Here is a 27,133-nt window from a genome sequence, read left to right on the forward strand (position 1 = left end):
CCCTCCTCAATTTTGAAATGTCTATTAAAATGAAAATAAATAATTTTCTCATCTAAGTTTTATATATCACAAATTGAAGATAAAAGATCAATAAAGAAAATCTAATTAAAAAAAAAACAAAATAGATTAGTTATTTGAAAATTTACCTGTAAAGTCCAAAGTTTAAAAACCTTCTTTAAAAAAAAAAAAAAAACACGTTAATTTTGTTTTAATTGAACCCTCAGGTTCTGGTTAGATTCTTCAGTAAATATCAGACGCTGACGACAAGTTTTTCTATTTCCTTCAATGTTTTTGTTTAGATATTTAAAAAAATCGCTCCATAAAGAAGAAATAAAATATATTAAATAAAAAAACTCATGTATTTCATGTATTTGATCCAGGTCTCCATCTGCATTTAATTAGTAATTTAGTAATTAAAGGCGCTCACAGCCATTGCTTGACGATTCGTGAGAAGCTTGCATTAAATTGAAAATCCCCCTCATAAGTGTCCTTATGTTTAATTTGCACTTAAAATATTTCACTAATGATGAGGTATTAATTAGATTGCAGAGGATTTGTGATGTTTACGAGTCGAATTGAATAAAAAAAATGGAAAATTGGTCGAGCAGTTTCTTATAAAAAGGCCAAAACTGATGAGTGCAATGTCATCATTTTTCAAGTACGGTGACGCATATGGACCAACTTTGTAGTTTGAAGCAAATATATCAGGAATACAAAAGGGAGATAATTTATGGCCCTTTTAGGCATTCATATTTAACAATTACAAAAAATAGAGGAAACACAGCTTTTGCTAACAGCGGGAACGAGTTACGAAAACTCGGTCTTCTGCAACTTGCTTAAAAATATTTTTTTATTTTAAAAGTACATGAAATATAAAATATAACTATGGACAAATTCTTATAGATGAAGAATGGAAGCACCCATTGATTAGTATTTTATATAGGTAAGTGTTTTTTAAAAATTTATATATATTTATTATATTTAGATTAAGTTCAAATTCGTTGAATTTGGTGAAATCTTCTTTAAAGAAAACCGATTTAAAAAAATATATTGTATATTTTTCGATTAAACCTTTCTTCATTTTAAAATTTGTTTTTTTTTCTCCTTTAATTGAACAAAAAAAGGTTTTAAATTACATTATTTATATTGTTATAAGCTTCGAAAGATAGCGAGTCTAATTAATCACGCCTTTTTAATCGCGAGTCTGACACTCCTGGCGCAGAACCATAAACAACCACACAAAACTAGAAATAAAAAAACAGAACAACCGTATCTGCTCATTAAAATCAGAACCCAGTGACGTATGCAGAAACTTTGAACGATTAAGTTCGATGCAGTTCAGCAGCGAAAAGATGATGGAACTGAAATCTTCACTGAACTGAAAATAAAGCTTCCTAATAGACCAGGCACCCATCTAGCGAATCAAACTTGGACACGTGGAGAAAGAAATACGCCTCTTCTGCAAACCTTTTCTAGGATGTTCCTAGAAAAGGCAGCCAATCCCAGGTTCGACAAAATAGGAGCATACCATACTAACTGCATACAACGGCTCAAGTAAAATGCAGAATGGTTCAATTTGCATACAATGTGCACACAAAGATTAATGAACACACTTAAATTCTTTGTAGTTACAACAGAGGGTCCCACAATAATAGGATTGCCATCACTCAGAAACTTGAACTAATAAGCCTCCACTGTGGACTGTTGTTCGAACACGTAGTTGTAAATGCGTCTTAATATTAAAGTTACAAGCTAGATGAAGATAAAATGAAGCATCTTACCATAAGAAGAGGTGCTGAGTTGATAGAGGCACATAAATAGAAACCAGGATGACTGGAGAAAGAGATGACACGAAGAGATAGAAATCTGAGAAAGCAAGCCTGTTTATTTCGTAAGGACGCCATTACAGGAAGTGCCTCTTCCGGTCTGCAGTAAACGGAAGTCCTTCAAACAATCATGCAGAAAATGTCCTTGTTATATATATATATATATATATATATATATATATATATATATAACATCCCCCCTTTCCCAGTTCTTTGATGATGAAAGCCGGGTTCTAATTGTGTACTCCTGCATCCATCTGGGTTGATGTATTAGTCGTCCTGATCTTGATCGACGACCTGCTTCTGGGGTTGCTGGGTTTGCTGCTTTTGTTCTTGGCCGATGATCCTGCTCGGGTGAGTTGAATATTGTGTCAGGATAAGGTAGTGTTGTTGGTATCTTTGACCGAGGTATTAGCAGTAGATGTTTGCGATTTCGGTGTATGGTCATGCCATTTTCCATTAATACCAAATAAGACCTTGTGGCAATGTTTTACGACCTTGCCTTTCCTGGACCAAGTTCTACCATCGTGCACTCGAACATGATCCCCTATATTTAGTGAGATGAGATTTCGCTGTTTGCTGTTGTCCGGTTTTGCCTTTTGTCTCTCATTAGAGGGCAATATGCATGATTCATGACCATGGGTTCTCATGACTGGTAGGAGTGTTCTGATTTGGCGATTCATTAGTTTTGCCGCTGGTGAAGAAGAGTCATTTTTGCCTGGTGTTGTGCGCAAGGTTAGTAAAGCCAGATATGGATCATCCCCAGTTTGGAAACATTTGCGCAATGTTTTCTTCACTGTTTGAATCGTTCTCTCCACTAAACCGTTGGATTGTGGGTATTCTGGGCTGCTTGTTACATGAGAGAAGTCCCATTTAGTGGGAATTTTTTTGTATTCATGCGATGTGAATTGAGGACCATTGTCGGAGATTACCAGTTTAGGTATTCCATGCTTGGAGAAGATGTGCTTTGTTCGAGTTATTACTGTTGAGACCCTTGTGTCAGTTAGATGGCTAAATTCGAAAAATTTTGAGTGGTAATCCACTACCATGACGTAATCTTTCCCACGCAGTCTGAAGAGGTATGTGCCAACCTTATCCCAGGGTTGGTCAGGAATATCATGTGGTATCTCTGGCTCTGAACTTTGTCGGTTGCTGTACTGTTGACATGAATCACAGTTTTTTTTTTATCATGTCTTATATTTCCTTGTTCATATTTGGCCAGAATAGAGCCTGTCTGGCATTGGATTTAGTTTTTTCAATTCCCAAGTGTGCCTGATTCAAAATCTTGCGCATTTCTGCTCGCATATTAGTCGTGACAATTATTTGTTGACCCTTTAATTGAAGTCCTTCCTGGGAAGTGAGTTCATGCCTGAAGTTGAAATATGGGTGGAGGCAACTGTTTAGGTTGTGTCGATGATCTGGTCATCTTTCCATGATTTGCTGTTGTAGCTGTTGCAATGTTTCATCTTTAGCTGTCTCAGTTGACAGCTGTTGTCGACGTCTGTCACTGGTAGGCATTGAGGACATTATGGAGTGGACAAATAGATTAATTTCTTTGTCCGGGATTTCTGGTGTATTGCATTTCTGTGCTGCACGGCTGAGTGTGTCCACAACATACATTAATTTTCCTTTAGTATATTCAATTTCAAAGTCACACTTGTGTAAGCGTAATAAGAAGCGTGGGTGGAGTTTTAGCAATTTCCTTTGTGACAATATTTTTGAGAGGCTTATGATCGTTATTAATTACAAAACGTTGTCCATATAAGAATTCGTGGAAATGTTCACAGGCAAATATTATGGACAGCATTTCCAGTTCAAGAGGGCAATAATTTTTTTTTTCCGCAGATATGAGAGATCGGCTAGTAAATGACACTGGAGCCCAGTTATTATTGTGATTTTGTTCCAACATGGCTCCAAGTCCTAGAGTTGATGCGTCTGAAGAGACCCTGATTGGAAGTGCTGGGTCAAAGTATTTTAATGTTGGACTCTGCGTGACCAAATCTTTTAGTCGTTGGAGGGCTTCTTTTTGTGGTTTATCGAAAGACCACATGTTGTCTTTTTCCAACAAGAGGCGAAGAGGTGCAGTTTCATTTGATAAGTTGGGGATGAATTTTCCTAGGTAGTTGATCATCCCTAGGAAGCGCTGAAGTTCGGTTTTATTTGTTGGATCTGGTATGTTTCTGACGGCTCTGCATTTGTTTACATCTTGTTCAACTCCACGGCTGGATATGGTGTGGCCTAGAAATGCCAATTCAGTAATGTTAAACTGCCATTTGGATGGATTTAATTTCACGCCGGATTTCGTTATGGCGTTCAGGACTTCAATCGTTCTGTTTTGCAGATGTTCTTGAGTGTCCGCCCAAATGATGATGTCCTCTTGTGAATTTCTGCATCCGTCGATGTTTTCGATGATGCCTGCTATTTTTGCGTGGCATATTTCACTGGCACTGTGTATTCCATATGGGAGACGTTTAAATCTGTAGCGACCACTGGGTGTGTTGAAGGTAAGGAGTTTTGAGCTTTCTTCATCAACTTTGATCTGCCAGAAAGCCTTTGATGCATCGAGCTTGGTGAAGAATTTAGCACCTGCCATTTCGTGAATGATGTCTGTTGCTGTTGGGAGCCTATAATTCTCTCTTTTTATAGCCTTGTTGAGATTCCTTGGATCAAGACATACTCGAAGGGAACCGTTGGGCTTTTCCACTACTACCAGTGACGATACCCATTCTGTTGGTTCGGTTACTGGTGTTATGACTCCAAAGTCGATCATGCTTTTCAGCTCTGTTTCTAATTTTTTCTTTAATAAAAAAGGAATTTTGCGTGGAGGGTTTATGACTGGCTTAACTTCTGGATCCATTATGATATGATGAGTGCCAGGAAGTGCGCCAAGTTCTTCAAAACAGTCCTTAAAATCTGAAAGGAAGTCTACTGTGCTAGTATTTACTTCACATATTTTTTTATGAGTTTGAGACTAGTGCAGGCGCAGTCCTTTAACCCGAGTATGGGAGAAGCATTTATATTCGCCACTATAAATTTAACATGATATTTGCGGTTCTGTCTAGTTAGATGAGCAACACATTTGCCCTGGACTGGTATCGCCGAGTTGTTATAGGCAAAGAGTGATGTTTTGGTAGGTTTTATTTCTGGTCGATTAGACAACCCTTAGTAGTCTCTAATAAGGAGAATGTTCACTTGACTGCCTGAGTCTATTTTGAATTGTATGTTCGTTCCATTGACGGGCAGAACCACATTCCAACCTTCTGATAGGGCATTGATGACCTTGTGACTGTTAGTTACTTTTTTTCTTTTTTGTTGGTAAAGATGTGGCTGAGATGCAGTCCACATAATTTTCAGATAAATCTTCATCTGTAGAAGATGCCTCGTTGTATTCTTGAAAGACTTTGTGGACCGATCTTTTGGCCATGCATCTACTGGCAAAATGATTGTTCTTTTTGCATTTATTGCAAGTCTGACGCAGTGGCGTAGCTAGACCTTTTGCCGCCCGGGGCGATAGGAAAATTTGCCCCCCCCCCGCATTTGGGTGCCCGGAAAATTCGTCCATGAAAAATTCGTCCATGGAAAATTCGCCCATGGATAATTCGTCCGTGTAAAATTCGTCCATTTTTTGCTAGGTAGGAAAAGTGGTCCATTATTATTAAGTTAACACTTATTCTGTAGTTGCTTAATTTTCATACCTTGCGAAAATTAGTTCTACGGTATCTAATTTTCCTAAATTCAATTAAATTAAAATTAAAATATGAAAACTCATTTTTAATATTTTTTATTCATTTGAGATTTTATCTGTTTTCCTTTTGTTTTAAGTAGATGGTGGGGGTTGCCCGGGGTGATTTTGTCCGATCCCCCAGCTAGCAATTGTAAAGTTTACAAGGAGTTATAAAAAGTATGCTACACAAACAAACGTTTGATACTTTCAAAGTCTTAGCCTCATGAATTGGAGAGTAATAAAATTAATGAATTCAAACTTTCGCATCTAATGTCATTTCCTATTTGATGTCGGTTTATATACACCCAAATATCCAAATTTCTTTTCGCACCTATTCGATAAAAATTTATATGAAATTTCCCCTTTAAGTATGAATTTATTAGCATTTTTTTCGATTTTCCCCTTTTACCATCTCAAAATGCCGCCCCCATGCCGCCCCAATGCCGCCCCCCGACGCTCAGAAAATAGGGACACATTTTTTCTGATTCCGATACCACCCAAAATTCCGATTTTTTACAACAAATAAACAAAAGTTAACAAAAAATATGAAATTTTATACCAAAAAGTATAAAATTTCATATTTTTTGTTAGCTTTTGTTTATTTTTATTTATTTATTCTACTTTCTATTTTTACTCTCTCAAAATGCCACCCCCTGACATATGCAGCTCGCAAAATAGGGACACCTTTTTGCGATTCCAATAACTACAAAAGTTCCCATTTTTCGATATAAAATTTCAGATTTTTTTGTTAGCATTTTTTTCGATTTTCCCCTTTTACCATCTCAAAATGCTGCCCCCCTGACGCTCAGAAAATAGGGACACATTTTTTCTGATTCCGATACCCCCCAGAATTCCGATTTTTTACAACCTTTTTGGTATAAATTTTCATATTTTTTGTTAACTTTTGTTTATTTTTATTTATTTTTTCTACTTTCTATTTTTACCCTCTCAAAATGCCGCCCCCTCAGGTGTGCCGCTGACGAGTACTTCTACGTAGAATTGGAGGCGTCACTTCTTTGTTCCCATCTTCCTAATCACTACCATCATCGCCATTGGCATGTTCCACAATTCTCTCTTCTGGTGATGCTGGCAGTGTTTCCGAGCTCATTCTTAGGTGAAGTAGAGGATCCTGATCATCCTCGAATTGTATGTTTTCTTCTTCATCATGTTCCGAGGGAAAAGAGGCACAACAGGGGTGGACATTTTTCACATGAGGTGGGACATCATCGACCAATATAGCGTGAGGATTTATTTTTTCAATTCGTCCATTGCAAAAACTTTTAGCACACCGAGCATTTGGGGGTTTCACCCAAACACTATCTTTCACTTTATACAGCGTGTGACATCTAATCATTTTATATGCTGTTTATAGTAGTGAATCCTACTGGCTGGTGCAGTTGATGGTTTTTCATCGTTCTTGGATGTCACATTATAGTGTGTCTCGTGGGTTAACAAGTAGATAATTTCTAATTTGTAGAGTAATTTTGAAATTTCTGTCAAGAGCAAACATTAGTTTTAATGCACACTTAAAAATAGTTTGTTGTGTAGCCTAGTTACTTAGCAGTTTTGGCAAGCCCTGTTCTGTGATGTTCTTTGCAATTAGTTAGTTTCTTTTTAGCTAGACTTTTAAGAAACTTCATCATGTCAGGCGCGTCATCATTCAGCAAGCTCGTTACCCTGAGACAACTTGCTGTTGACAATACTGTCCTGGTGCTAAACGCATTGGAATCTAAAACAGAAGCGTATAGACCTATTTTCCATGACATGAAACCTAAAGTTTATGAATGGTTTACTTCTGTTTCGGTTCTATCCAATCAGATTTATCGTTGCTTCGGTTCTATCCAATCAGATTTCTCGTTGCTTCTCTGCCAAGAACGCATATACTTTTTTATGAAAGAGGACTCTGCTAATTTAAGGGTATTCGTAGCAGATGTTTTGAGATATCTAGCTTTTTTTAACAAGTGGTAAGCCAGGTAATTTTTACAACATCCCTGTAGCCTTTAAGACCTCTCGGGTTATGCCTGTAAAAGTTTCTGATCCTGAGCCAGAAAGTCAGACTGCCGAGACCTATCCCCTAAGTACTGGGAAATTTTTGGCTTAGTTAAGGTCCCGTCTATTGTTAAGCTTGATTTTCCTAAATGGCAACTTGCTGTCAATATTGTTAAGAAAGATTTGTTTTTGTTGAGCATATGTAGGGGTTCTAATTTTGTCCCTGATTTGTTGAATGTACACAACTGGAATCTGTTAGAATTTATAGGGGAATTTAGATGTTAGGTGGATAGAGGCATTGTGCCTATTGAACATGGAAGGTAGTTAGATGTTTTGAAGCAGTCCACTGATAGTCAGGGAGACAGTTTGAATTTGGGCAGTAGCCTAGATGGCAAGACCCTGGTATTTTCATGCCTTGATGAGCATATTATTCAGAAGAGGAACTAGAGTTTAGCTTGTCGCAACTCCTTTTTAGAACAAGTTCTGGATGACACTAGTACTTTTAAAATACTTACTGTAAGTACTGCATTCGGAGCAAGCATGCACCGCTGGATCCCGCAGGGGAGGACCTTTGTGGCCTTCGGGTTAAGATCTACTATAAATTCAAATTTGGCAACAGGAAAATGCAGGTATACGTTAATGCCAAGGCCGATACAGGTGCTATAAGCAAACTTTTGCCCAAGGAAGTTTATAAAGATTGCATGGAGTACCACTTAAAATTGTGGCTTCGTTCTACTATCATGTCGGGTTAGGGTTAATCCGATAGGATGGCTGTGATAAACAATGAATAAGAAAAGAAACGAGAGTTAAAGAATACAGGCTTGTGGGAGTTGAAAACTCTCGCCCTTTAACTCAGAAGAGCGACCTAGCTACGTCACTTCCTGTTTCTCATATTTCTTTCTCTTTTCTGTGGAACACTCAACCAGTCAAGATGGGACAGAAACCGCTCCGGTGGAGCCGTGAGCCACCACCGCGTCCTGACTAGCCAGTCAACCGCAAGTAACGTTACTCATCTTCCTATGACTTCCTATCACTCTTTCCTGTATATTTATGCAACAAAATTGCATTTGTTTCGTTGATATATAACGGTATATTTTCGTCTTCATTGTGCGACCTTTCGTCTTTTCAATTCCTCTACCATTAAATCCATTCACCATTATACACACATGGGGACGGGGTCGTCATCACTACAGACCGTCCTGTCCCCAACAGGCTTTATTTACAAAAGACGCTATGATAGTCAAGTGTACAAGGGAAGTAACTCTTCCTAATTTCCGATTTGCCCAAGGGATTTAACTAGGCACCGCCAAAAATGGTCGAAAATCAAGTTGTTGTTGTTTTTTAAAACGAAATTACATTTATTAAAATCCATTATTTCTGAGTAACTTTTTTTTCCAGAAAGATAAAATCCTTAATGTTATCATAAAGAAAGCAGAATAATGTAAAACTTTTTCTACTATTTTTAATTAAATTTTAAATGTTAAATTTTCCCCAAAAGTTAACAATTGGCGTTTTTTGTTTTGCACAAAAAACGTATATAAATAATTAAAAAAAAAGGTTTTTGAAAGAATTAATTTGTTTATTTCTTGTCTAACTAAGATTTAGGGTGATTTTCTATGAGAATATGCAAAAATATTATAATATAAGTACCTGAATTTCAAATAATTCCACTTATTCATATAGGCAACCAGTTATTTCAAGTTGATTTGATTACTGTTTACATTTGTACTTGATAAAAAGCAAACTACGGAAGACCAAAAAGCCAAAAAAAAAACTTATTTTTAGCGACGAAAATTATTAACGCTGAGGCTGGCCAGTACCAGATGGGTGACCATTTGTATGAGTTTGGTTTTTAATGTGTATGTGTGGGGGGCCAGGCTCTCCAAAGTGGGGAGGGAGCAATTTAAAGCAGAATAAAAAAAAATATTTCAGCGCGTTTGATCCACCGTAGTCGAAAGGCGGCAAACGTTTCCAAACTTGATCGAAAAAATAATGATATTTTTAACACAAAGGGCACAATATTTATCGATTTTTTTTTTGTATCGATTCTTCAAAGCATGCCCTGTTTAATAATGGTCATGCATTATTCGGCTCGCTAAAAAGAAATTGTTAATTTATTTATCAAAGATTTTAAAATGGCTTTTTTCGTATAAATATTAAAAAAATTATTTGTTTTTTGTTTTGCTTAACTTAAATTAATTATTTTACTTAATATATTCACCGAATTTCACACTTCAAAACTCAAAAGCGGGATAATTAAGCACAATGGAGGTTCTGATATTTAGACATCAAAATAAGATATGCAAACAAGTTGTATTTTTTGTTTGTTTTTAATCTATAATCCCGTTCCTTATAACAACATAATATGTTTTGTTCAGTTTCAGATGATTATTTTAAGCATATTTGGAACCCCCTCAAAACAAGGGGGGGTTGTAAGCAAATATATATATATATATATATATATATATATATATATATATATATATATATATATATATATTGTTTATGAAAAATAAGTACACTGTTATAAAATGCATTCTTCTCTGAATCGCTGAAAATTTTGTATTGATTGGATAATTACCTGACTTTTGGTAGATTTTTAAAAAGACGGTCCGTCAAAAAGTACTTACCTGCCCCCCCCAGTTTTGGCGGTGCCTAGATTTAACTAATACAACATCTCTCTTCTTCAATTGAGAATAAGCTCACCTAATTATTATTATTATTATTATTATTATTATTATTATTATTATTATTATTAATATTATTATTATTATTTATAGTTCATGAGAGAATATAGTATTATTGATGTGATGGTGTGGTGGGCTCTATAAGTCTAGTCTCTTGAAGCCTTGATACATCTGCGGGATCATCTCGGCTCGATACATCGGTGTGTAATTCACCAGTCGGCTGCATTGTATGTGTAAATGATGCAGATGCACGGCCCTCAGACTCCTTCTGGCTAAGGTCTGGGGATTATTTGCTCTGAGGTGTGTGTGGTGTTGGGATACTGCTGATGTGTGATTCCCATTTTGTGATGCATGCACTTCATATGCACGTCGTTGTTGGTCAGATCTGCCCCCAAGTATCGAGCTTCTTTTAGTTGGTCTCTTGAATTGTCTATTATTTCGGTAGTTATTACCACTTTGTGACTCGACTATGTATGATTTTGGTGTTGCGACAGGATGCTAAATGATTCCGGGCTCCCATAGTTTTGTTTTGATAAACAAACGTTTTTAAAAATCATTAAGTCGCTTCTGCTTCCCTATAGTTCGTATAATTAGCACACGTTTGACCTCACGGAATCATACTTTCTTTTTCACATTGTTTTGAAAGTACCTATAATTCCCTCTTTTCCTTTTGAGATATTTTGTTTTAGTAGACACATAAACTGAAATAAATAAAAAAAAAAGAAATGAGCCAACACTTGCTGTTGCGTATAGGTGTGAAAAGTTTTGAATCTACTAATCCTGTTAATGCCCGATTCATCTGAACAAATGCAGACACTAAACCAAAATCAAAAGAGAAATGAACCAACACATGTGTTCCCATATAGATGCGAAAGGTTCGAATTCAATTATTTCATTACTTTCCAATTCATCTGAGGCTAAATCTTTGAAATTATGAAAAGTTTGTTTTTGTAGGCACATTTTTGTTTTTTTAATATAACTCCTTCCTCTTTTGCAATGTTAGCTAATGGACCGGAAAAAACACACCGAACAAAGTCCACCAATCCACCATCTAATCAAAACAAAACAAAAACAGATACAATTCCAAATGAATCAAAAATATTAAAAATCACTTTTTATTTATTTTATTTTAATTTAATTGAATTTAGGAAAATTAGACACCGGAGAACTAATTTTGGCAAGTATGAAAATTAAGCATTATTGGAATTTTTTTGTACCAATAATGGTGCATCCCACCCCTGTTTACATTTATTATTTTTTATCTGGTTCTTATATATGATTTTCTTTATTTCGTATCCTTTATGATATTTAGTTTCTTAAATTTTAGATTTGTACAAAACTCCCTTTAATTTGAGGAAAGGGAAATGCTAGCTCCGTGATGACGTCATGAACCCAGCGCATATTTCACTCTCTTTTGAAATTCAGCAGGCGTGGAGATTGGACATTTTGGTTCATTGCCCGGCGCTGAAGATGAAATTTTGACGAGCATTCTTCAAAGAAAAGAACCCCGGCAAGAATACCCGGATATGTGACGAGACATACTTATGAAAACTATCTACGTGACTACGGTTTTGCACGTATTTTAGAAGGAGTGAAATTATCTTAAAGAAAATACCTCATTTTACGAGACAAGGAATTTTGGAATCTCCTACAAAGAAGAAAACCCGGTAAAAAAAAAACGTGGACAAGCGACGCAGACAAGCGACGAGGTCTTGCTCCTGAAATTCATCTGTGTGTCTACGGTTTGCACGCAACATGGAGGGAGAGAAAATTCTAAAAGGGCTTTAAACAACAAAAAAAAGGCACGTACCTGACTGGCTTTCATTTTGTGAGTACGCTCCTAAAATTAATTTCATATGCGAGTGTGATTAGGAGATACTATTTTGAATCTTATTATTGTATTCGTTAATGGATACACACATCTTATAAGAACCAGTGTTATTTTTTTTCATAATATGTTACTTTGGCGTTTCATAAGTTTGATGCCTGCAAGGGGAAAAATTTGTAACTTATTATTGTAAATAAAATATCTTCTTCGTTTCAAAGCTATACATTTATATTTCATTCTTTACCCCCTCCCTCTCTTTTGTTCCATGCTGTCATTTTTTTTTTTTTTTGCAGGTTAGTTACTTTAGCGTCGAATTTATCTGGAAGCAAGATAAAATTCCGACAGCATCTATGGAATAAATGTTAATTAAAGATAGATTTTAAGACTATACTTGAGGGGGTTATATTTTTAAATATTATTAGAGTACCTCTCACAGAAATATACATATTTTTAAATATTTAATATTGTTTCTAAATTAAGGACACTTTTCTTGTATTATCTTTTACAATTATAATATCAATAATAAAAAAATAACGAATTAAAATCTTATTACGATATTTAATTCATCGTAATAAATTTCTGTTTATTCAGAAATACGTCGGCAGTTATAAAATTTTGTTAATAGTTCGAAAATATCAATTACTGTTTGAAACTTGAAAGGAATTCGGCAATATTTGCAGCGCATAGATCCTTCCTCACCCCAGAAGGAAATCGGACAGCTTCCGGTTTGAAGGAAAAAAAACTCTTTCTTACCGAGAGAGACGGATCTTTTTTCTTCGCTCTCTCTCTCTCTCTCTCTCTCTCTCTCTCTCCATCTTTGTATTATTTCATCTGGTATCAACGAATCCCACTGGAAATAACTACCGTGATAGCACCAGGTAGCCAGAGTCTAGCTTTTACCCAGGGATAATATCTCCCTGTGAAAATTCGCCTAAATAAACATTTTCTTTGTTATATTTATTGAAGTTGTTGTGTTTGTCATTTCAGAAACTTGTGTTGAATTATTTATTTTCTTAGGTTGCGCCCCAAAAGCACAAAACCCTACAATGGTGACCCCCACGTGATACACAAGCATTTCTGAATGGCAAGCCGCCTTCTTCTTAGTTTACAAAAAAAAAAAACTGGATACAGCAAAGAAAAGCCAGCGAGCAAAACTTTGGCTCTGAAAGCAACATTGGGAAACACTTTTATCAAGAAAAGCGTAACACGATTCGGACAGGCTTCACACACATACTCTTAATATATATATATATATATATATATATATATATATATATATATACATGTATTAACCCTTTTATCACTTCCTTTCCTTTTAAAAGTATATTTTTCTATTTTATTTTATTGTGAAATCTTTTCTTCTTCATCTCTTAGGTATTTTCTCTCCTTTTTCCCCCAAGTGATCCTTTGATAATGTCCTGTCTGTATTCTGGATAAATGATTTCCTTTTGGTTTGTTTTGTCGCTTCCCCTAATACAAAAATGGCTCTGACTTTACTTGCCTTTGCAGGCGACGTTCGAGTTTGGTTTGCTCAACTCGAATCCTGTTTTTTGGCGAATAATGTCACACAGAGCAACGACAACTCCACATACTCTTCAGTGAATTCCCTGCATCGTTAACACCAAAGAATTAATAACTGTGATGCCTATGTAAAAAAAAAAAAAAAAAAACTGACACTCCCTCCACATGCAACCTACGATAGTATTAAGCTGGAGTGTCTGCTCCGGACGTCTGTGTCGGCAGAACAACGTGTTGCGTTGTTATTTCTAATAAAGGATTAGAAGAGATAACGTATATTATATATTTGTTGTATCATAAAGGGGATCGTGTGTGATCGTCTAGTGAGAGTTAATATCATGTGAACGTCTAGTGGTTCTGTTTATTTGTTCATATGCTGTTGTGTGTGTGTGTGTGGTACATGTATTTTTCAACATACCTTCTTTCGTTTTGGAGGAGACACTTGGTACCTGTATTGGACAAAGATTCAATCACTCCAAGACAAGGAATTGGTTTTATAGTTTATTTCCCTTTCTAGATGTCTCGCAGAGGATGGAAAGTGAATCTAGCTTGTGTGGTACTCTTGGTTTCGTTTCTACACACGTCAGCGCCCCCTCCCCCTCCAGTGAAGGGGAGGAGACAACGGTGAAGCCGACCATCCTCTTCTAAGTCTAAACCAAATCTCCACGATTCAGCTGATCACGTGACTCACGCGCAATCCGATCAGCTGATCTTGACTTCCGGTCAACGTGTCTCAATATAATTTACACATCTCCCTCTCTCCCTCTCTCTTGATCCATTCTCTAACATTCCATCTATCCTTATTTTCAAAAAATGTACGCATTTTTAAATTCTAGTACATTTTTTTATATCTACACAACCACAAGGCTAAGAAAGATCAGGCTAAAAAAAAACTCCTTTAGTCCAACTGACTGAATTATTATTATTTATTTTATTTTCTTAGATCAGACCCTCTCTGATCTTCTTGGCATTACTTTTTGGGTGTAGGGTATTCCTCCCCTGATCCACGTCAGCTGCTTTATCCAGACACCATTATGCCGTAAACTAGAGGTCTCACTTTACCTCTTTCGAAATTGATGACTCCTTTCGTCCCATAATTGTCCTTGATCCTTTCTTTCGCATGGTTGTTCTATTAATTAGAGCTTTGTTGTCGTTTTTTAACTAACTTATCTTTTGGGGACATTCTCAAAGCTCATTTATCTTTTTAGTTGGCTTCCAAAGTTTTAAGATATACTTTTCACCTACTGATTCACTTGGATTTCCTTGCTTGGACCTTTGGAATTTGATGAAGACTTAGAAAATATCACCCTTAACTAACTAACCCCTTTGCACCAAAATTCCTATTTGCACACTAAATTCTAGCTAGTGGCCCGATTTTTGTGATTTTTCTCTTCTCTCATCGGAGCTTCCAAGATCCAGCAGAGATATCCCGCATTAATTCATCTCTAAAAAGTATATAAGGTTATATCTTCTTACGTATCTACGGTATATTTTACTTTCCTCTCACTTCATTATGCTATATGTGATTAGCCTTTTGGACTCTCATATCCCTTTTTTTTCATAAGGAAATCTCGTATCCTTCCAACGCCTGCTTTTTTAGTTTATTGTGCCGTGACTTATCCTCTGCTCGGAGCCATTACATGCAGCCTGCTTTAAAAAGCACACAATATCAAAGGTTCGCATATGTATTTTTCTAATTAGGAGCACCTCTAGTGCTTATCATCTCCCTAGCAAGTTACTCTTCTTGCGAAAAATGTTATGGGCATCATAATAAAAAACAAAAATCAATTGTCAAAAAGAAAATTTCTTTCTTTCGGCTTATCACATCTGAAAAACTTCTAAAAAATACCCGCTTACGTAATTGCTATTTTGGTCACTTCTCTAAAATTCTAATTTATTCGAAGCCAACCATTTCCAGTATCATCTGATTTTTCCTAACTCATTTCAATTCTAATGTATATACCTAATAATGACTATGCATCCGGAGAAAAATCCCATGATAAAACGACACAAAAAAATTCTACAACAATTTCGAAAATTAGAATAAATATTGACTGAACCTTAAACTGTTCCAAAACTTAAGAACTAGTTGACCCTTTATTTAACCCACTAGTGTGTCTTTTTTATTTCTTACACTGCTTAATCTTATTTCTTTCTCTTTTCCCAATTTTATTAATATTATTACTATCATTATTACTTAATTAACAACATGTTCTTACTTTTTAAATTTTTCATTATTTCAAACAACCCTACAAGGCAAAGATTCACTCCTTCATTCTTCAAAAAAAATACATGTGCAGAACAAGAAAATCCCGCACAATACCGATTCGAGAAAACATCAATTATATAAAAATAAAAATTCCTAAAGAACGACTCACTTATAAATTTCCAGACATTCCTTCAAAAAACAAAAGTTCAAATCGATGGAAACTAAAATTGTCCACGTCACCCAACTCTAGGTTGCTTTTTTTTTTAAGGAAAAATTTTAAAAATCACATTTTACTTATCCGAGTGATTATTATGGCCTCTTCTGACATTTCCTAAAAAATATACATTTCATAAAACAGTTTACATCAATTAACATACAATTTCCACACCAGAAAAAAAAAATCCCTAAGAAAAAAACCCGTACAATTTGAGAGAGAAAAAAAAATCACATTGGCAGCATGTCCATTGTTTCTTCACAAACGACACCGAGTTTTACAGTCTAAAATTGCAACATTTTTAATGCATTTTAATTGTGTAACTTTTTGATGTTTTTTAATGTTTTTAATTGTGTAACTTCTAACTCATAACAAATATTTTTGATTGACGTATTTTTTCTGGTAATGTGAAAGGTCCCCATTTCACTACACTGTCACTAAATTCATATGTTCTATTTCTCCATTTGTTTTTTTCTGTTTTACACGTTGGCTGTATATTCAAAATCAACAATTTATTATCAGTATATCGATTGATATATGTTTTTTTTTCAATTTCTTGTTTATTTTTCTACACCATAACGTTAATATTTTTTCTTTCTGTGTTTTCAATTTTCATATTCAAAATCAACAATTCGTTATCTGCATGTCGATCGCTCTATTTTTTTTATTTCTTCTTAATTTAGCATATAAATCTATCTATACATAATTTCAATGTGCCTATTTTTTTTTCGTTGTGTCTATATTTTTTTCACCGTGGTTTATTAAATGGACCCTACGTTGTTGTTTTTTCTTTAATTTTCTTTATCTTTTCATCTTTTATGTCTAGTGTACAATATTTTTTCTCTTTTCGTTGTGTCTATATATCTTTTTTATAGCAACCTCCAGGCTCGATTTTTTTTCACACTCTTGTATGAGTGCCCTGGTTCACGAACGCCAAGTTGAGTGTGTTGCGTTGTTATCTCTAATAAGGGGGATCATGTGTGATCGTCTAATCAGTGTTAACGTCATGTGATCGTCTAGTGGTCCAGTCTATTAAATGATATGTTCATATGTTTTCAACATACCTTCTGCGTCTTGGATGTTGATCCATCTGGAAATCTCTCGTCTTGGAGGGGAGACTTGGTACCTGTCCTCTTCTAAGTCTAAACCAAATCTCCACGATTCAGCTAACCTGATCACGTGACTCACACGCAATCCGATCAGCTGATCCTAAATTCCGGTCAATGTGTCTCAATATAATTTACACACCTCTCCCCTCTCTCTCTATTGATCCATTCTCTAACAAACGTTTTCAAACGTTAGTGCACAATGAGCTTTTGGGGGACCGTATGCCAACCGAGTTGCTCTGCAGAATGAGGGTGCTGACAGAAAACATCCCCGCTGAAAGTGCCCTTATAAAGCAGCTTTTCTTTTCGAGGCTGCCTCCACAAGTTTAGGCGATACTGGCACCCATGCTGGAGAAGCATCCCATTGATGAGATAGTGGCGTCAGCAGATAAAGTGATAGACTTCACTAAGGGGCCTACTACCGCCTCCATCCCTCACCCACAGGCTGCAGCCTGTACATATTCTGCGACTGCAAGGGATGCAAGTCAAGACGCCACGTCTGTGGCTATACTCGACGCTATTGAGAGCCTCATCAAAGAGGTTATGAAGCTAAATGCAGGTAGGTCACATTCACCCAGATGCTGCTACAAAAGCCGTTCGCCTTCGCCACACTACCGTCGCCATTCAAACATGTCAGGACTATATTTTTACCATAGTCGCTGAGGCACGGAAATGAAAAAAAGTCCTGTTCGTACATTAACCAGGAAAACTAAGGTCTGGGCAGGCTCTCCACGAGATATTTACAACAACCGTGCCTATTTTATCACAGATTCCCTATCCCAAGCATGTTGCTTGGTTGATACCGGAGCTGCTTGCAGTATTTGGCCACTGAAACTTCTCACTGGGAAGCCTCCAGTGTCGTCCATCACACTGCAAGTGGTAAATCACTCCACCATCCCCACATACGGTCAAATGTCTTGTTCTCTGGACTTGGAATTATGGAGAGACTTTACGTCGGTCTTTACTATAGCAGATTTACCCTACCTCATACTAGGCGTGGACTTGCTGCACCACTTAAACCTGATAGTGGGTATGTGCAGATGATGGTAGGCATGTGCAGATGTGCTGATGCAAATACAGAACTTTCGTCTCTGGTGTGAAAACAAACGCCCAGTATTCTTCATTGCCGCTTCCGATAACCCATATCAGACCATTTTACACTCCTACCCAGAGTTAACAAATTTAAATTTTGTGGTAAGTGAACCCACACACAACACAAAACACTACATCGAGACCACAGGTGCTCCTGTTTTCTCACGCCCTTGCCGCCTTCATGCAGAATTCAACCATATGCTGCAGCTAAGAATAATACGCCCCTCGTCCAGTCCATGGGCTTCCCCTTTGCATATGGTCTCGAAACAAGATGGAGGTTGGCATCTGACTGGGGACTACTGACGACTCAATGCCATAACGGTACCTGATCATTACCCAATCCTACATATACAAGACTTTGCTTCCTCTCTGCATGGTTGTAAGACCCGATGCCCAGTTTTCACTGGTTGTTGATGCAGCAGGCACAGTTGTAGGTGCAGGGTTGCAACAGCAGCACCAACAACAGTTACAACCTCTCGCACACTTTTCAAAACAGCTGAAACAAGCAAAACAACATTACAGCCCATTTGGCTGTGAACTCCTCGCACTGGAACATTTCCAACATTCACTCGAGGGCCGTCAATTTGTGATCTGCACTGATCACCGTTCTAAGCCGGACAAATATTCTCCCTGCGAAACGCACCACTTTGATTTTATTTCGCAATTTACCAGTGATATCCGACATATCTCAGGTGAGAAGAATACTGCGGCAGACACTCGGTTCCACCTTCCCATTTATTCTCTGTCCTCACCATCGGATATCGACTTACAACAGATGGCCTTAGACCAGCCAAGTTTGGACATGTTTGATCCATCGTCACTTGAATTTGCAACTTGAAAATTCGCATACATGCCGTGCCTACTTCAGACACGCAGATCATTTGTGACACATCAACAGATTCACCTTGAACATTTGTTCCATTGCCTGATCGTAGAGTTGCTTTTGACACCCTATACAATCTGGCACACCCCGGATGCAAAACCACAGTGAAGCTGATTACAGCTAGATTTTTCTAGCCAAATACAAGGTGTGATATCACTGCCTGGACACGTTCCCGTGTATCCTGCCAAAAGTCAAAGGTGCACAAGCATATCCCTGCACCCCTTGGAACATTCCCCACCCCAGACACTCAGTTTAGGCATGTTCACATCAACCTGGTTGGATCCTGACCGGGCAGTCAGGGATTTACTTATCTCCTGACCTGTATAAACCGTTTCACACAGTGGCCTGAAGCCATTCCTCTCACAGACATTTCAGCTGAGTCCATAGCATGAGCCCTTATATCGTGTTACAGAGTTCCCACCACCATCACCACTGATCGTGGCGTACAGTTTGAATCCCACCTCTTCCAGGAACTTTCCAGGATTCTAAGGATCCAACGTATTCATACTACAAGTTATCACCCTGCTTCTAACGGAATGATTGAACGCTTCCATCGCCAATTGAAAGTAGCAGTACATGCTTACCCTGTCCAACAGCGATGGAGCAAATATGCACCGGTTGCCCTTTTGGCTGTCGTGCTGCTATCAAAGAGGACCTGGGATACTCTTCAACCGAATTCATATATGGAGTACCTCTATCGTTGCCAGACTAAATGCTGAGCCTGATAGATTTAACAACAAACGATTCAGCTCTGTATTTCAACAGACTGCAAGCTTATTTTAGTAAGTTCCCACCGATGCACACTAGGGAACAGACCATTAGATCTTCGGTCCCAAAGGATATTTTATCTTGGACTCATGTTTTTCTTAGAAAGAACGCCGTGAAAGCCCCCACTAACTTTACCTTATACTGGCCCCTATCGCATGCTTTCGCGTACTGATAAACTTTTCACCTTAGATATCAGTGGTAAAAGAGAAACTGTCTCTATTGATAGAGTAAAAAAAAGCCTTTCTAGACACAAAAACACACGAGCCACAGATTCCCCCTACATTCACACAGCATCAAGATATGCATACACCTGAAGTAAATGCTCCAAATGAAGACAATCATGTCATCACTACATGTAGTAGTCGATGGGTACATTGGCCGAAGAGACTGTGTAAAACTGTATTTCTGTTAAGAAAAAAAAAAAATTTTTCCTTGTTTTCACTTTTTCAAAAAAAAAAAAAAAGAAAGAACGTTTTATTACAAAAATAAGATGCTAATATTCCCCAACTTTTCACAGAAAAGTAAGAACATTTTTTTTTCTGTAAAAATAAATAAAATAAAATGACATTTTTATTTTTCGTTATTTGTTCTGCTACCTTTTTCTCTGTCGGCTTTCAGCCTAAGCAGGGGGTTATGTAGCAGAAAGAAATGGAACTTTTTTCTTTCGCAAATCAATGCCTCTCCCCTGTGTGATTTGGCCACTGACTGACCAATCAGGGGTGCGGCGCATTGATCCTTTCTCTCCCCGGAATGAAATCGGACAGCTTCCGGTTTGGAGGAAAAGAACTCTTTCTTACCGGGAGAGACGCCAAAGAGATCGGACCTTTTTTCTTCGCTCTTTCTCTCCACCTTTGTGTTATTTCATTTGGTATCGACGATTCCCACTGGGAATAACTACCACAATAGCACCAGGTAGCCAGAGTCCAGCTTTTACCTAGAGATAATATCTCCCTGTGAACATTCGCCTGAATAAACCTTTTCATTTATTGAAGTTGTTGTGTTCGTCATTTTAGAAGCTTGTATTGAATTATTTATTTTATTAGATTGTGCCCTAAAAGCATAAAACCCTAAAATGGTGACCCCCCACACGTGATACACAAGCATTTCTGAATGGCAAGCCGCCTTCTTCATAGTTTAAAAAAAAAAACTGGATACAGCAGAGAAAAGCCAGCAAGCAAAACTTTGACCCTGAAAGCAACACCAGGAAACACTTTTATCAAGAAAAGCGTAACACGATTCGGACAGGCTTCTCACCAAATGTAGAAGGGCATTTAAAAAAAAAAATAAAATAAAAATTTAAAAAAAATAAGACGCTGTTTCCTTGTTCTGCACCGAACCTTTGCAGTTTTCTTAACCCGAGAATAAATATAAACATAAATATATTTAAAGGGGTCAGTGCCACATTTTTGACACACGTGGTTGATATATTCTCTCGGAAAAAAATTGCGCCAACACACCAGATAGCAGTCCGTAAAAAACAGACTTCGTAAGCATTCATAAAAAAAGTGACTAAATTTTTTTTTTATTTGCTAAAAAGGATGCAAGCACGCATGCAATCACTCACGTGCATACACATACACACCATTCAAGCCAGAAACAATCAATTTCTAGTCGTCACGCATAACCGAAACAGAAAACAGGTAGCCAGAGTCCAGCTTTTACCCAGGGATAATATCTCCCTGTGAACATTCGCCTGAATAAACCTTTTCTTTGTTACATTTATTGAAGTTGTTGTGTTTGTTGTTTCAGAAGTTTGTGTTGAATTATTTATTTTCTTAGGTTGTGCCCCCAAAAGCACAACACCGTAAAGATCAATAAAATTTGTTTTCAATTTTAAAGATAGGCCTTGTTGTTTATGGTCTCGATTTTGTTACTGTTCAAGAAGCAAAAAGAAAAAGATAAGATAAATATCTTACAATAAAACGGCCCCAAAACGCCCAATGTTATATCATCGTAAGAGATGAGTGTTTAAATCTATCTCTTTATGAAATGTGTAAACGTGTAGTCGTCTACTCATGAGTGTTTTTGAAATCAATATACATGATAAACGTTGGAATATAAAAACATTAAAGGGAATCATACCTTTTTCCAACGGTTTACATGTTGACTGGTTCAGCTGTTTGGATCATTGGACTGAAATAAAGACCTTCAACTTGTTGAAACAAAATATTGGGCTTGACCTTTACTGCTGATCTTAAATGGAATACGTACATCAAATCTGTTGCCAAGGCCGCTGGAAAAATGGTCGAATCCTTCTATCGATCCAGTAGATATCTCACTGCTGATGCAATTCTCTATCTATATAAGAGCCAGATACGTCCAACGATGGAATACTGTTGCCACATATGGACAGGAGCTGCTAGAAAAGACTTGTCCTGCCTTGATAGGGTTCAAAATAGACTTCGTGGCCTGGTGGGAGATGTCCTTTTCTCTTCGCTGCAACCTCTATCTCACAGAAGAGATGTTGCGAGTTTGTCTCTGCTTTATCGTAATTTTCATGGAAAGTGTTCGACTGAGCTTCATCAATAGTCCCCCCTCGCCAAACTTTCACAAGTAACACTCGACTAGCTGAAAACATTATCAATAATTTTCCCTACTCTTTATCTGTGCCTAAACCTAAACATAGATTCCATGATCAAAGTTTCTTTCTTAGAACTGCACGCCTGTGGAATTGTCTTCCGTTTTCCTGCTTTCCAGCTGTCTATAATATGGTTGCCTTCAAGTCCAACGTGAACAAGTTTTTGATGAACCTTTCCACTTAAGTTAACAAATTTACCGAACTACCATTACTATCGATTACTATATTGTCCTTTTGACTACTCTACACTCTTTAACCCTTATCCTTGAGTGGCCTATTGACCTTGATAAGTGGTGACGCCTATGTAATATATATATATATATATATATATATATATATATATATATATATATATATATATATATATATATATATATATATATATATATATATATATACAGGTCTTTATTCCGGAAGCGTTCCAAGTTCCATCTCCAAGAAGTTACAACTACTGTTCTAAATCACATCGCTAAGTATATCGTCTTGCTCTGCTTCCTTCATCGGTCGTTTTGGAAAACCTATCTTTTCTCGTTATCTCTAGATTGAACTAAAACTCTCCCTGATAAACTAGATTGAACTAAAACTCTCCCTGATAACGTATCCTCCGAAAAATCCACGTCAGCTAAAAGTAACCTCTATATCAGATTTTCGAGGTTAAACTATTTTAAAATCATTGTTATTCCAAAAATTATGTGTTTATATTATTTATGTAAACATTAATTCTTCCAGTTTTTTCCAATATAAACATTTATCTCAAAAACTGGTAATGGTGAATAAAAGGAGACAGGAAGTATTAAACACAACGGAAGTTGGCACATGCGTCTCCAAATTTAGCTAGAATAATACAGAATAGATACAAATTTAGCTAGAATAATACAGAATAGATACAATTTTCAATTATATTTTATGTTTTTTTTTCACCTCGTTATATATATATATATATATATATATATATATATATATATAATATAAAAATATATATAATTTAATATTAATATAAAATATATAAAAATACGTAAACTTTTTTGTCAATTATTTTTTTATCTGTAGTCGTATAAAAAGATTTTTAAAAAAACAATTGATAAAAATTTTATGTATTTTTATATATTTTATAAATTTTTTGTCAATATATTTTTTACACATATTAAAGTTGTTTTGTTTTTTTAATATAGTTAGTTTTATTATTTAAACCTGCATACTCTATTACGATCTTTGCCGCCAAGTACGTTCTATCTGCAACCCTTGGCAAAACACATAATGGATGAAATTGTTGAGGGAATTTTACCCACAAGTGACGTGTGTTTTCTGGATTACTCTTTAAAGCATCTTGTATTAGAAACAAGAGATGTAGGGACTGCCAAAAGTCACCACAGAATTACCCCCCCATATGTAACACGATGTAATAAATTAATATTATCAATATAACTTTTTTTGTACCATTTAAAAGAAGAAGGGCAAAATAAACTAGTAATAATTTTTTTTAACTTTTCATCGAACGAAAATAATGAAATTGCAAGACGAAAATCGTGTTTACATAATTGGTGCTTTAAAATAACGTTCCCATGTAGTAGACATTCCGAACGTGAAAACATACCCGTATTTGATAAATCTAGAAAAAATCAACTAATGGTAAGATTTTCGTAAAATTTTCGATACTTATCCATTTTAAAATGAAATTACATATAAAATGCAATTTGCGTAAAATATACGAGGGGAATTTTTTTTTTTTTTAGTGCGTGTCCCCCCTCCCATATTTATGTTTTCGAAATTCGAACAAAATATATTTAAATCTATCGAAAATTCTATTTATTATGAAAGATAAGAGTTCAGGGTTTGTATTACTGTAGATAGATTCGAAAAAGTTGTCAAAAAAACAAATATATAACAAATAAATGTTATCAAAGGCAAGATAAGTTACTTTTCTACCTAACTGGATATATTTTTCGTGTTTTTATTCAATGTAACATATTTATTCAGCTCGAAAAACATACAGTGTTTACCGATGTATTGGAACATTCAGGATGGTGCCTTGCCTCATCATCTTTAACACGGTAAGTTTGGAAAACTGTTATAAATGAAAAATTAGACAAAATTAGGCACCGCCAAAACTGGGGGGGGGGGGGCAGGTCAGTACTTTTTGACGGACCGTCTTTTTAAAAATCTACCAAAAATCAGGTAATTATCCGATCAATACGAAATTTTCAGCGATTATTAGGAGAAGAATGAACTTTATAACAGTGTACTTATTTTTCATAAACGATATTTATATATATTTTTTTTTTTGCTTACAAAACCCCCCCTTGTTTTGAAGTGGGAACAAATATGCTTAAAATAATCATTTGAAACTGAACAAAACATATTGTGTTGTTGTAAGGGACAGAATTATAGATTTAAAAAAAAAAAAACTTGTTTGCATACCTTATTTTGACGTCTGAATATCAGAACTTCGATTGTGTTTAATTATCCCGCTTTTGAGTTTTGAAGTGTGAAATTCGGTGAATATGTTAAGTAAAATAATTAATTTAAGTTAAGCAAAACAAAAAAATTTTGTTTTTAATATTTATACGAAAAAAGCCATTTTAAAATTGTTGATAAAGAAATTAACAATTTTTTTTTAGCGAGCCGAATAATGCATGACCATTATTAAACAGGTCATGCTTTGAATAATCGATACAAAAAAAAAATTCGATAAATATTGTGCCCTTTGTGTTAAAAATAGCATCATTTTTTTCGATCCCGTTTGAAAACGTTTGCCGCCTTTCGACTACGGTGGACCAAACGCGCTGAAATAATTTTTTTTATTCTGCTTTAAATTGCCTCCACCCTATTGTGGGGAGTCTGGCCCCCACACACATACACATTAAAAACCAAACTCATACAAATGGTCACCCATCTGGTACTGGCCAGCCTCAGCTTAATAATACATTGAAATTTTCGTCACTGAAAAATAAGTTTTTTTTGGCCTGTTTGGTCTTCCATAGTTTTCTCCTTATCAGACACAAACGTAAACAGAGTCGCGAAATCGACGCGAAATCTGGTTAGCTATATGAATAAGTGGAATTATTCGAAATTCAGGTACTTATATTATAATATTTTTGCATATTCTCTTAGAAAATCATCCTAAATCTTAGTTAGACAATAAATAAATAAATTAATTATTTCAAAAACCTTTTTTTTTTTTTAATATTTATGTACGTTTTTTGTGCAAGACAAAAAATGTCAATTGTTAACTTTTGGGGAAAATTTAACATTTAAAATTGAATTAAAAATAGTAGAAAAAGTTTTACATTATTCTGTTTTCTATATGATAAAATTCAGGGTTTTATCTTTCTGGAAAAAAAAAAGTTACTCAGAAATAATGGATTTTAATAAATGTAATTTAGTTTTAAAAAACAACAACAACTTGATTTTGCGGCCATTTTTGGCGGTGCCTAGACAAAATACTATTAAAAACTCGCCGAATATATGTCAACCTATGTCATGGTAACATATATTGAGCGAGTTTTAACAGTATTTTATCCAGTTTTTTTATTTATAACACCTTTTCCCAAACTTACCGTGTTAAAGAGAGAGTCAGACACCATCTTGAATTTTCCAATACATCGGTAAACACTGTATGATTTTCGAGCTGAATAAACATGTTACATTGAATAAAAACACGAAAGAAATGTCTAGTTTGGTAGAAAAGTAACTTATCTTGCCTTTGATAACATTTATGTGTTATATATTTGTTTTTTGACATCTTTTTCGAATTTATGTGTACGGTAATACAAAGCCAGAGTTCAAGTAAGTAAAAATATTTATTTTTTTAAAATTTAAATACACATATTGAACAAAAATTTACGTTGAAGTTGCAATTAAAAAAATGATATAAACTTAATATTATTATGTTTTTAATAGCGTTTTTTTTTTTCGAATTAATAATCAGTTGAATTGCCAAGAAAAAGAAACTTCTTAAACATTAATTATTTTTTTAAAGATTAAAACGATTAAAATTCCATTATTTCAAAATGTTCCGTTATAACATAGATTTTTAATTAATTGTGTTTAATTTTTTTTTTTTTTTTTTTTTACATTAAGTTTTTCAGAATTCTTCACATTCATTTGATGCAATGAAAACCTTGGAGTGGAAAAGATATGCGATTACAAAATTTTTAAAAATTGATAAAAAGATATACGACTAAAAAATAGAAAATAAAGTCATTCATAATAAAGATCGTAATAGATTACGCAGGTTTAAATAGAAAAAAAATAATAATTATATTTGAAAAAACAAAACAAAAACAAATCCCTCATCGCATATCTTTTTAAATAACTATGTTTAATTAAGTGTATTTTTAATACACATAAAATATAATTGAAAATTGTATCGATTCTTTGCTTTTTATGCGATTAAAAGGAAAAAAAATAATTGATAAAAAAGTTTACGTATTTTTATATATTTTTATTATAAGGAGGCGAAAAATAAAAACATAAAATATAATTGAAAATTGTATCGATTCTGTGCCTCCATAGCTAAATTTAGAGACCCATGTTCCAATTTCCGTTGTGTTTAAAACTTCCTGTCTCCTTTTATTCACCATTACCAAAAAGTAAGTTAAAAATGCAGAAGAATCGGTTCTGGAATTAGAAAATAGGGACACATTTTTTTCCAGTTTCGATACCTCCAAATGTTGCTTTTTTTTTTACAACCTTTTTGGTATTAAATTTC

This window comes from Euprymna scolopes, chromosome 45 (assembly GCF_053919585.1).
Source record: "Euprymna scolopes isolate OS-2025 chromosome 45, ASM5391958v1, whole genome shotgun sequence".
NCBI classification, from domain to species: Eukaryota; Metazoa; Mollusca; class Cephalopoda; order Sepiida; family Sepiolidae; genus Euprymna; species Euprymna scolopes.